Here is a 13,279-nt window from a genome sequence, read left to right as displayed (position 1 = left end):
GTTACTAATACAACACTACCTTGTTACTGATACAATAGTACCTTGTTACTAATACAACACTACCTTGTTACTAATACAACACTACCTTGTTACTAATACAATACTACCTTGTTACTAATACAACACTACCTTGTTACTAATACAACACTACCTTGTTACTAATACAATACTACCTTGTTACTAATACAACACTACCTTGTTACTAATACAATACTACCTTGTTACTAATACAACACTACCTTGTTACTAATACAATACTACCTTGTTACTAATACAACACTACCTTGTTACTAATACAACACTACCTTGTTACTAATACAACACTACCTTGTTACTAATACAACACTACCTTGTTACTAATACAATACTACCTTGTTACTAATACAACACTACCTTGTTACTAATACAATACTACCTTGTTACTAATACAACACTACCTTGTTACTAATACAACACTACCTTGTTGTTACTACTAATACAATACTACCTTGTTACTAATACAACACTACCTTGTTACTAATACAACACTACCTTGTTACTAATACAACACTACCTTGTTACTAATACAACACTACCTTGTTACTAATACAACACTACCTTGTTACTAATACAACACTACCTTGTTACTAATACAACACTACCTTGTTACTAATACAACACTACCTTGTTACTAATACAACACTACCTTGTTACTAATACAACACTACCTTGTTACTAATACAACACTACCTTGTTACTAATACAATACTACCTTGTTACTAATACAACACTACCTTGTTACTAATACAATACTACCTTGTTACTAATACAACACTACCTTGTTACTAATACAACACTACCTTGTTGTTACTACTAATACAATACTACCTTGTTACTAATACAACACTACCTTGTTACTAATACAACACTACCTTGTTACTAATACAACACTACCTTGTTACTAATACAACACTACCTTGTTACTAATACAACACTACCTTGTTACTAATACAACACTACCTTGTTACTAATACAACACTACCTTGTTACTAATACAATACTACCTTGTTACTAATACAACACTACCTTGTTACTAATACAATACTACCTTGTTACTAATACAACACTACCTTGTTACTAATACAACACTACCTTGTTGTTACTACTAATACAATACTACCTTGTTACTAATACAACACTACCTTGTTACTAATACAACACTACCTTGTTACTAATACAACACTACCTTGTTACTAATACAACACTACCTTGTTACTAATACAACACTACCTTGTTACTAATACAATACTACCTTGTTACTAATACAACACTACCTTGTTACTAATACAATACTACCTTGTTACTAATACAACACTACCTTGTTACTAATACAACACTACCTTGTTGTTACTAATACAATACTACCTTGTTACTAATACAACACTACCTTGTTACTAATACAACACTACCTTGTTACTAATACAACACTACCTTGTTACTAATACAACACTACCTTGTTACTAATACAACACTACCTTGTTACTAATACAACACTACCTTGTTACTAATACAACACTACCTTGTTACTAATACAACACTACCTTGTTACTAATACAACACTACCTTGTTACTAATATAACACTACCTTGTTGTTACTACTAATACAATACTACCTTGTTACTAATACAACACTACCTTGTTACTAATACAACACTACCTTGTTACTAATACAATACTACCTTGTTACTAATACAACACTACCTTGTTACTAATACAATACTACCTTGTTACTAATACAACACTACCTTGTTACTAATACAACACTACCTTGTTACTAATACACTACCTTGTTACTAATACAACACTACCTTGTTACTAATACAATACTACCTTGTTACTAATACAACACTACCTTGTTACTAATACAATAGTACCTTGTTACTAATACAACACTACCTTGTTACTAATACAACAGTCCTCTGTGATCAGCATCAGCATCTCCTCCTCCTCCTCCTCCCCCAGTATCATTATCACCTGCACTTCCAAGTTTTCCTTCTCAGTTGTACGTACTTCCATCTTGCACTCCTTCGCACCTGCATCCTCTCACCATCTTTTCCTCCACCATCACTTGCTTTACCACTAACTTCATCCTCACGAGAAAAAAAAATTACCACAAATTTTTAACAAAACAATACCACCGTTAATCAATACTGTAAAACGGCTTATCACTATACTTACACCAAAACTCTCATAATAACAACACTTACCCACTACTATTCAAGCGAACCTCCTACCTTGTTGTTGGGGGACTGATTTGATCTCAGTGGCAGAAGCAAAGAACTACTCTGTACTATCATACAGTTGCAATCTGGGCCAGAGTAGACCTTAACAATGCTAACCTTTCATACTACTGTTAACTATGATCAGTGCGGATGTTAGTTACAATGACTGTTGTCTTTCATATTTCTAGTATCCCATAAGTCACTGATTAAATAAAAGCTTTTAGTTCTAGGTAAGTCCTCCCTTAAAGATCCCATTTGATAGTGGTCATGTAATCTAACCTGACCTAACAGGATGTTGCAACTCCTTTGAAGGACAAATTCCAGTACTGCGCCTCTTACCGGTAGCTCTTTGTATCGTCTGAGAGGTATGTACATATGGAGATTGATACAGACGTCTTTAAACACGACGACCACTTTCCATGAAGTTATTCACTCGAGCCTCGTATTCATTGTAATTAATGTCTGCCTAGAACACTACAGTGGACCAGAGAGTTCATCCAGTATTCACATCACGTACACTGGCAAGCCCTTGTCCGGTTATCATCAATGTCGTTGGTCCCTTATGTGGCGATTTAACTGCCTTGGCAACAATTCCTATGCAACAGGTGAATTCTCGCCACACAAGGCACTCAAGCAGTAGCTTAAGTCAACTGGCACCCAGGGCACCTCTGTCCACCTCAGATGGCGAAATCGCTGACCTGCCATCATGTTCTTGCAAGGATACCAACATACGGAATTAACACCTCTGAACAATAACTGATATTGTTATAACTACAGGTCATCACTTAATGTGACATTACCTTAGTTATCTAGTTAATATAAGGACTTGTGAGTTATCATATATAATAACACTTAAATTACTGTTTACACTTCATGATACTACCATGGAGGTTGTCATCTTGACTCCTGGCAGAGGCTGGTGTATCTTGTATCTTTGTTGCCCTTACAGTACCAGCAAAGTTCCTCTTTCCCCATAAATCCTATAGAAGTAAATTCCTCCACAGATGTACTAAATTGCTAAACTATCACCACTAACACCAACATACATATACCAAACTAGTTTTACTCTAAAGTATAACAGGAGCACCAACAATCTGCAAGCCCCACCACCACCACCACCACCACACTCACCACCACCACCACCACCACCACCACCACCAAGACCACACTCACCACCACCACCACCACACTCACCACCACCACCACCACACTCACCACCCACACACTCCACTATCAATCATTTAACACTTTTCGCAGCATCTACAGAGTATTCACTATCACTTCTACCACACAATCAATACATCCGTCACAGGTATAACTTCACATCACGACACCAAAGTATCACTTCAGAGTAACCAAGTAATACTCCATACCAAATTCCCTAACACTCGGCACCCCACAAATCCACTGCCCGCCTCTACCACGGCAAGAGTAAGAAAATTAAAGAGAATGGTTAAGGAAATATTGTATTCAGATTAATAACCCTGAAGGCTAGTAACCCAGGATCGTAAATTATCACATTTACACTACAATAACACATTCCTGTACCTCTAATAATTGTGTCAGTAACTGATAATAAAAAAAGTTAAGGAGAAAGCTGTGTGGTGGAGGAATGATCTTAGTTATTACCGGAGAAAGCTGTGTGGTGGAGGAATGATCTTAGTTATTACCGGAGAAAGCTGTGTGGTGGAGGAATGATCTTAGTTATTACCGGAGAAAGCTGTGTTTTGGAGGTATGATCTTAGTTATTACCGGAGAAAGCTGTGTGGTGGAGGTATGATCTCAGTTATTTCTGGAGAAAGCTGTGTAGTGGAGGTGTGATCTTAGTTATTACTGGAAAAAGCTGTGTGGAGATATCCTGAATGAGGCACAACCTTATTTATTGTTCACATCAATTTTACAGGCTAAGAGCTCTTATCGTACCTCAGCTCATCTCAAAACCCAGCCCAATTTAAGGTATACTACCCCCCAGGATGCCACCCACACCAGTTGTCTAATACCTAGGTACCTACTTACTGCTAGGTGAACAGGGGCAGCATCACAGCTGTTACTTTATTAATTAAGCTGCACTGACTCAGAGAGGAAAAAAAACGAGAAACAAGAAGAAAGACAATGATTGGGAACACCAGAATGACAAAAGTATGTTTATAGTGAATGGTGGAGATGACAATACTATAATAAAGTACAGACTTGATGATGGAGGTGCTAAATGAAAGGATCGATGAGGAGTTGGATGAACCAGGAAAACGAGGATATAATGGAGAAGATTCAGAAGAGAACAGCAGGGATCATTTAAAAGGGAAAATGTGGAGGCAAAAGTGGAGAAAATGGAAAGAGAACTGAAAGAATTAATCTACCATCTTCGAGAAGGGTTAGAAAGCACAAGAGACTGGTCAAAAGAAGGGGGTAGAGTAGGAGAGGAAATCACGTTATGCTGACCTTTAGTAATGCAAACATGCTATACACAAGGGAAAACACTTAATGTTGTATTTCCAGGATAATATGTGTTTTGGGTTTTGCCAGTGTACACACACACACACACACACACACACACACACACACACACACACACACACACACACACACACACACACACACACACACACACACAAACACACACTGTCCAGGATCAACGCAGAAAACAACAAACACCTTGACCTGGTATAATCATAATTTTTAAAGGGGTGGAGGGGTAAACCAGCGGAAGGCCTCAGTCAGGTGACCAAAAGCTCCAGCTGCGGCTCATCATATGACCAAGATCCGCATCAGGAAACACTTTGTCCTATTTCCTGACAAAGCTAACCTAACCTAACCACTACCTGACGTCATGAGAGAGGCTCTGCCCACTGCCAGTATCGCCTCACCACGCCTCTTATTATTTATATGCTTCATAAAACGTTTTTATGAATTTCTTTGCACCTGACAAAGCCGCGCTTTCGGCAGAATATCGTAAAGTCTGTTACCTATATATCTTTACACTACTACTTGTCCGGTTACAAAGCTGTCTATTACGATAACACACTCATAAAATGAAAGACAAAGGCAGAAAAGGATAATATGGAGATATAGCAAAGTAGACAGATGGAAGAGAGAAGAACTTCACTGATAATTTTTGGGACAGCTGAAAGGAGTAAAGATAACCAGGTCACATCCACAACCTTACAGACTTCCAGAATCTGGACGACCTCTCAGACATTAAGCAATGATCAGAAGCATCAAAAAGAGAGAAATGGTGAAGGCAATACAATTAAGAGTAATGTGATGATAATGCGAATAGTTGAAGAAAAATCAGAAATAATAGTAATACTGGAAATGAAGCTCAGAGAAATGTTAACAACTTGTAGGTTACATATAGTCAGTTTCAGGGGTAATTTCTCAGTAGGCCGGGCCCAGACAAGGCCTTGTGGCTGCCGGTCTGAACGACCAGTCTGTTAGTGCCAGCTGCATGTGAATCAAGATATACGCCACACCCCAGCTTATCAGGAATTAATTTATCTAGTTTGCTCCTGAAAACAGATTGTGGTTTGTTGGTAATTTATCTTCTGCATGAAAAGAGGCTGCCGAAAAGTCTTGGTCCCCACACACTGAATTTTATCTCAATATATTTATCACGCCTCTGCTTTTTATTGGAGGGATATTACACTGCTTGAGGGACTTCAAGCATTCCCGGTAATTTAAGTAATAGACTGAATTTATACGAGCAGTGAAGGTTCTTTCTACGTTCTGAAGCTCAGCAACTTCGCAGGTGTTGAAGGAGTGTGTTAGTACACAGTGACGGTCCAGCCTCTGCAGAGTAAAAGTGACTTGAAAAGTGCTATCACTAGCGTGTCATCTTTTATTATGAAAGTTTTAGTTATCTAGATTATCATTTTTCTTGTGGCTGTGATAATAACATTATTATGATCCTTGAATGTGAGATCTTCTGACTATGTCTTCCAAGTGATTCAAGTTTGTGCTATGGTTTGATCCAGTCTTTATTTCCGTATTTTTTTTCCATATTGAAGTAACTGAAATGTGTCCTCACAGAACATCATATTATTTTCAGTAAACCAGTGGAAGACTTGACTTCAGTTTGAAGGTTCGTTGTGTCTTCACTGGATGACTCTCAAGTAAATCGTCAACACAGGAAGATACACTGGAATGATTTATGTTGGACATCACAATGAAAGAGAAGTGGGGCGAGCACTGTGCCTCGGTAAACAACTTTTCACCGAGGCAGCCCTCACTTTCACTCTGTTTACTACTATTCTTTTGTTTCTATTCGTTATGAAGTTTAATATTCATCTGTCCACTTTCCCAGTTTTGCACGCATCCTGTGTGTTGTATCATGGTCGCACTAGTCGAAGGCTTTTGTCAGGTCAGTGTACACAACATGTTTGTCTTCCAGTGCATCATCCATGATCATACAATGTTCCAGCAACAGTAAAATACAGAGGTGACCTGGGCTAAACCCATTCTGCCCTGAATTGTGCAGTTGTTGGGATTCCATTTAATTGGCGATTTTGCATAAACTCTTAATAATGTGTGACATTAGTGCGGCCACCTTTGTGGTATGATCAGTGTCTGCAATGACCGTGAGATGATTCCTGTGTCCCGACTCCTCCATTCAATATTAAAGACATGAAATAATGGTTCTTGAAATTCTTTATGAATACTGAGTTCTTTAAGTCTGAGGCAGAATGCATGAAGGAGCCATTAAGAGTTTCTTGGAAATCACATGAAGTTAGTTAGGATTGTGCCAGAAATTATGAGGATGTTGGCAGAGTTTTGAGTCTCATTCACTAAAAAAAAAAAAAAAAAAAAAAAAAAACTCATTTGGGTCCTCGATCTCATACTGTGACTCCAGTATTTAATTAATATCTTGCTTACTGTTAGTGTTATTGGTACGTTACATCATTCTTAATCCTTTCTCTATCGCGACCCCCGAAAATTAAAAGTGCTCTCTGTGTCGCGTCTAAAAAAATAAATAGAGAGACCATTTTGTGTGTGTAATAACCCCCCCCCCAAAAAAAAAAAAAAATAGCACCACCGCCCCTATCTGAAGACGTGAAGTTGAAGGTCTGTGAACCACTGATGGAAATATCAGCAATTCCTGCACTTTTTGTATTATTTTATGTACCATTTCTTACACTTTTCACCCCCCTGGAGTTTTCTGTTCTGTTTTTTTAACGTTTTCCTGTAACTGTTGTGGCTTATGACACCCATATCATGCCTAATATTTATATGGTGAGCGTTATTATATAACACAATACTGGCATTAACAGTGTCAACAATATATTGTTTATAACACAATGATACACAGCAACGTAAACATCCGACTGCTTCACAATCCTGCCCTTCTAATGTACATGTCGTGCCGAATAGATAAAACTGGTCAATTAGCAAGAACTCATTTAAAATTAAGTTCTTTCTAAAATGTTCTCTTATACGTTTAAAGATATATTTTTTTTTACGTTAATGTAAAAATTATTAATTTTGCACCAAAAGAACCTTATAAAACTTACCTAACCTTATTATAACAACCGCAATTTAATTTACCCTAATCCAACTAAATATATTTTAGATAAGCTTACAATAATTTAATAATAAACAAACACAATAAAATATATTTTTTCATTAGGTTCAGAATGATTTTTACGAAATTACTGCATGCACAAATTTTCGATTGCCTTATTGGGCAAGAACAGCCAAAATCGCAAGCTTTACCTATTCGCCACGACATACAAACACACACACACACACATCAACCAAATAACTGCTGCAGCATATGGGCGCCTAGCTAACCTAAGAACAGCATTCCGCCATCTTAATAAGGAATTATTCAGGACACTGTACACTGGGTACGTTAGGCCCATATTGGAGTATGCAGCACCAGTTTGGAACCCTCACCTAGCCAAGCACGTAAGAAAACTAGAGAAAGTGCAAAGGTTTGCAACAAGACTAGTCCTGGAGCTAAGGGACATGTCCTACGAGGAGACGTTAAGGGAAATCAACCTGACGACACTGGAGGACAGGGGAGATAGGGGGGGATATGATAACGATATATAAAACATTGAGAGGAATCGTCTAGGACTCTAGGTGGATAGAGACAGGATGTTCCAGAGATTGGACACAGCAACAAGGGGTCACAGTTGGAAGCTGAAGACTCAGATGAATCACAGGGATGTTAGGAAGTATTTCTTCAGTCACAGAGTTGTCAGGAAGTGGAATAGTTTGGGAAGCGATGTAGTGGCGGCAGGATCCATACATAGCTTTAAGACGAGATATGATTAAGCTCATGGAGCAGGAAGAGTGACCTAGTAGAGACCAGTGAAGACCCCTGCAACCACAATTAGAGGAGGACACACACACACAGGTAAGATAGGTGGGGGCAATAAGAATTATTACCAGTGAAGATACAGTTGCTCCCAGGGATGCTGACACGGCTGAAGCACTTAGAGTCTTAGAGGAAAGCACCCTGCCAGGGAAACCAGTGGCACCAACAGTTCCAACACCTCTGTCCCCACTATGGAACCATTGATAGTGGAAGACTCAGACATTTACAAAGCAATAATGTCGTTCCCATCTGGCTCTGCTGGGGGTTACACTGGAATAAGGCCACAGCATTTAAAGGAAATGGTTAATCCAGTTATTGGGGAAATTGCAGAGACACTGCTTTCAGAGATCACAAGGTTCGTCAACAATTCCTTGGCTGGTCTGATCCCTGATGAAATTAGAACTTTCTTTTTTGGTGCAACACTTTGTGCACTTAAAAAGAAGGATGGAGGAATTCGGCCAATTGCAGTAGGCAACACCTTACGCCGCCTCGTATCCAAAGCTGCTGTCCGAAGTATTCGTGCACAGGCAGCCATGATGCTTCAACCAAACAGCTTGGCTTTGGGGTCTCTCAAGGACGTGAATTATTATTATTATAATCAAGGGGGAAGCGCTAAACCCGGAGGATTATACAGCACCTGGGGGGGGGGATGTGGAAGGCATTCAGGCTTAATTCGGGGAACTGGAGCACAGATCCAATTCCCTAAATCAAGAGCCCCTCACCAACATCAAGGAACCTTCCTTGAGGGGTCAAGGAAGTGAAGCAGCGGTTCATGCAACAAGGGCGTATATCAACAACCTGCCTGAGGACAATGCAGTGGTAAAATTAGATTTCAAGAATGCGTTCAATCTCCTGAAAAGAGACGTGGTATTAGCAGCAGTACAAGAACATTTCCCTGGTCTCTTCCCTTTTGTTTCAGCCGGGTATAGCAAGGAATCAATGCTTCTCTTTGGAGAGCATGAAATTACATCATCGGAGGGTGTCCAACAAGGAGATCCTCTTGCACCATTTCTCTTCTGTATAGCAGTTAGGGAAATCACAGTCAGACTGACCAGCGAGCTAAACATCTGGTTCCTAGATGATGGCACACTAGCAGGTACAAAAGAGTCCCTCCTACATGACCTTACACAGGTAATGACACGGGGACAGGAAATGGGTCTCATCCTGAATCCATCCAAATGTGAAATCATCTCAGTCAGTCAACAAGTGATAAATGCAGTGAGATCAAAACTACCAGGAGGAGCAGTCATTGCCCCCACAAATAGTGTCTTGCTAGGAGCACCTCTGGGAAGCAATGCCATTGACACAATTCTCACGAAGAAATTGGAAGAGTTAAGGAGAATGGAACAACGAATAGGCAATCTGGACACCCACGATGCCTTGTACCTTCTCACAAAGTGCTTGAGTCTGCCCAGGTTGACATATTTCCTAAGATGTGCACCTTCTTATGATAACCCTATACTGCACGAATATGACAGTATTCTGAGGCAGATTTTTACGAAAGTACTTAACCTTACTCTAGAAGACGGGCAGTGGAACCAAGCTACACTTCCAGTCAGACTAGGAGGCATTGGTGTCCGCAAGTCATCACAGATTGCGTTACCTGCTTTTCTGTCCTCGTGTATTGCATCCAGAGAGCTTGTAGCAGCGATTCTCCCTGAACATCTTAGGGACAAGATAGGAGTCCAGGACCAAAAATTCATTGACGGAGCAATGATCTGGGATAATCTAACGGGCTCTGGAGCCAGACCTGCTCCCCCCGACAACTACAAACAATCGCACTGGGATGGTCCAATAGTGGAAAATATTGCCTCAACAATGCTTCAGAGTGTGTCAGGGAAGGATAGAGCCCGCCTCCTGGCAGTGAGAGCCCCTCATGCTGGGGACTTTCTGTTGGCTGTTCCCAACTCCAGCCTTGGCACACGTCTCGACCCACAGACCATCCGCATCGGTGTTGCCCTTCGACTTGCCGCCCCTATTCTCGCCGAACACAGGTGTATTTGTGGCAGTGAAGCAGCAGACCGATTCGGGTACCATGGTCTTGTGTGCCGTAAATCCGAGGGAAAGATTGCAAGACATGAGGAGGTTAATAACATTATCAAGAGGAGCCTCACAACAGCTGGATGCCCAGCAGTAAGGGAGCCACCCCAACTATGCAGATCTGATGGCAGCCAGAAGCGTCAAGATGGTATCACCCTTCAAGCCTGGACAGATGGGAAGCAGGTGGTGTGGGACTATACATGTGCATCTACCTTGGCTGATACCTATCTCCAATACACCAGGGAGGAAGGAGGGGCAGCTGCCAGCTTCAGGGAGTCCCAAAAGTCTAGAAAATATGGAGAACTTGCCCATCATTATATGTTTGTTCCCATAGGCTCAGAGACCCTTGGCTCATGGGGAAAGAGTGCATCTAAATTCCTTAAGGAGCTGGGAAAAAGACTCATCAGGGTAACTAGGGATCCCAGGGCAGCTAGTTTTCTGTTCCAGCGGCTCAGTGCGGCTGTTCAAAGGGGTAATGCCTGCTGTATTTTGGGCACACGCCCCAGCTCTGAGGAGATGGATGAGATTTTCGCCTTATAATCGGTGATACACACGTAACAACATGTACCGTATATGCCACCTTTATATCAATAATGTATCTCTTAAATCTTCTGTACCATATTATGTAATAAAATATTCCTATTAGTAAAAAAAAATAAATATGAAAAGATGGGGTGGTAGGGGAAGTGGAATATTCAAACGGCTTCAGGAAGAAATCCAAATATTTTTCCTTGAAGCCTTTTTATCCACTTCTCCGAGGCTATGGGTCCCACAATTTACACCAGAGGTGGACCCCTTTATATATATATATATATATATATATATATATATATATATATATATATATATATATATATATATATATATATATATATACATCGGTTATGTTGCCAGAACTGTTGTAGCGTGTTGGAGTACCTAAAACATGGTTCTATACCCGGTGTGGTTTTACATTCCTTCGTCATATATGTATCCCTGTACTTTACTGAGTGTCCAGACGTATGTGTGCACAGAGAAAACATCAGAGCCTATTTCTTTTTGTCTGTACCATAAAATGTAGTATGTGACCCTGGTATCGTCTGAAGACAAACGTAGGTGGGCATATGACAGTCTGTAGCCAGTCTTTCACCTAGTGCATACAGTTTATATTCACAAATACAATGTCAAGAAGATGGAAGAAAAGTGTCACGTACCTCTTGTAACTCTTCCGGACACAAGACTCGATCTATATGTCACATCAGTCCAGCAAACGCATGATATTCGTGTATTCCATAACAACAACTTGTTTCACAATCGGTACATTTGTTTCTCTAGTCATTTTTCCAGTGTCTTTCATCCTTGTGGATGGATGTCAACAATGTCACATCACGACTGTCATGCCACCGAAATGCCATGATGTCAGTGGCATGAAAGACCTGCACCTCACCAGCAACAATGCCTGCACTGAACTTGGGCATATGTTTTTGTGCACCACAGTCAGTCATGTTCACCCTCAGGAAACCACTGAGTCAGGGGCTTGTGTACCAGTTATCAGTGTGATGTCTGTCACTTACCAATATATAGTTCCCAGAAAGGGAAGAAGGTAAATAAAATGTACAGGAAAAACTTCCTGATTTAAACTCACAATATATAATTGTTTTGAGATAAATAGAACTTCCCATATTTCTTATCAGTAGCTCTTTTTTAAAGTTAATTCTCTTTTTGGAAGCGGTATGAGACAGGCTTGTAGTGAATGGATCAGCAACTGTACAACTTACCTTAATCTGGGCAATGACAGAAAAACTGATGATTCATTGAGAACTCAGGTATTACATCACTATTAACTGGAGTGATTAGTTCACTCCTGTAAGTCAAACTCTTTTTAGTATTTACTTTTTACATTGACTTTTTTACAGCCAAATTTGGACAAAGATGCATCATAATTGCATGAACAGTGTAGATAACTTTTGTTATGTTTCTGAACTGACTTTTGCATTGAGAAAGCATGTTATAACTGACGTGATTAGGAAAGCCCACTACCTTTATATTGACTGTAAGACTAGAGGTCAGGCTAAGAGCTGTACCCCCATACAAGTGCTGCAATACTTGTTCCAGTGAATGAATTGGAAAAGGAATCTATGTCTTGCAGTGACAAATGGTGTCGAAGGCGCTAAATGATTATGTAAGCAATGGTTGCCTGTGCATGGTGTTTCCAGTCCAGAAAGGAATTTGCAAAAACAAAATGTGGACTGCAGAATATCCTAATTTAGGCTTTGCTATGTGTACCTCCCTTGAGTCAGAGAACGAGGGTGACGGAACCTGTGACACTTGTGAGTCTTCAACTTTACAAGACCCTGAATATGTTCATAAGTTGACATCTAAACTACACGTGGCTACACAATGAATTAAACGACCTTATTAGAAAATTAGAACTGCCAAGGAGTAAGGCTGAACCATTGCTGCCGAACTGCAACAATGGAATCTCCTCGCTGAAAATACCTCATTCACGCCTAAAATTTTTTCATTGAGAGAAGCTACCAGGAAAAATGGAGTCCACCACTGTTAGCAGATCACTGCTGGACAATAACAAGAGATAATCCAGAAGTAGAATACAAGAGACAAGAAGAGTCGGGGTGAATCAATATAAACAGTTACTAATATATTGTACACTTACACACACATA

The 13,279-nt window shown here is 39.9% G+C and overlaps 1 protein-coding gene across 1 annotated transcript in view; it reads right to left on the bottom strand.

Annotated features, from left to right (window-relative positions):
• Nucleotides 1–2,897, bottom strand: part of LOC128688737 (retinoic acid receptor RXR-alpha-B-like) — a 755,147-nt gene extending 752,250 nt beyond the window's left edge. The window contains exon 1 of the mRNA XM_070084662.1: nt 2,601–2,897. The gene's annotated coding sequence lies outside the window, so the exon portion shown is untranslated. The remainder of the gene's footprint in view (nt 1–2,600) is intronic.
• Nucleotides 2,898–13,279: the final 10,382 nt, after the last annotated feature.

Source organism: Cherax quadricarinatus, chromosome 13, assembly GCF_038502225.1.
Source record: "Cherax quadricarinatus isolate ZL_2023a chromosome 13, ASM3850222v1, whole genome shotgun sequence".
NCBI lineage: Eukaryota > Metazoa > Arthropoda > Malacostraca > Decapoda > Parastacidae > Cherax > Cherax quadricarinatus.
The sequence above is the reverse complement of the archived record's forward strand: the minus strand, read 5'-3'. Positions and strand labels throughout refer to the sequence as shown.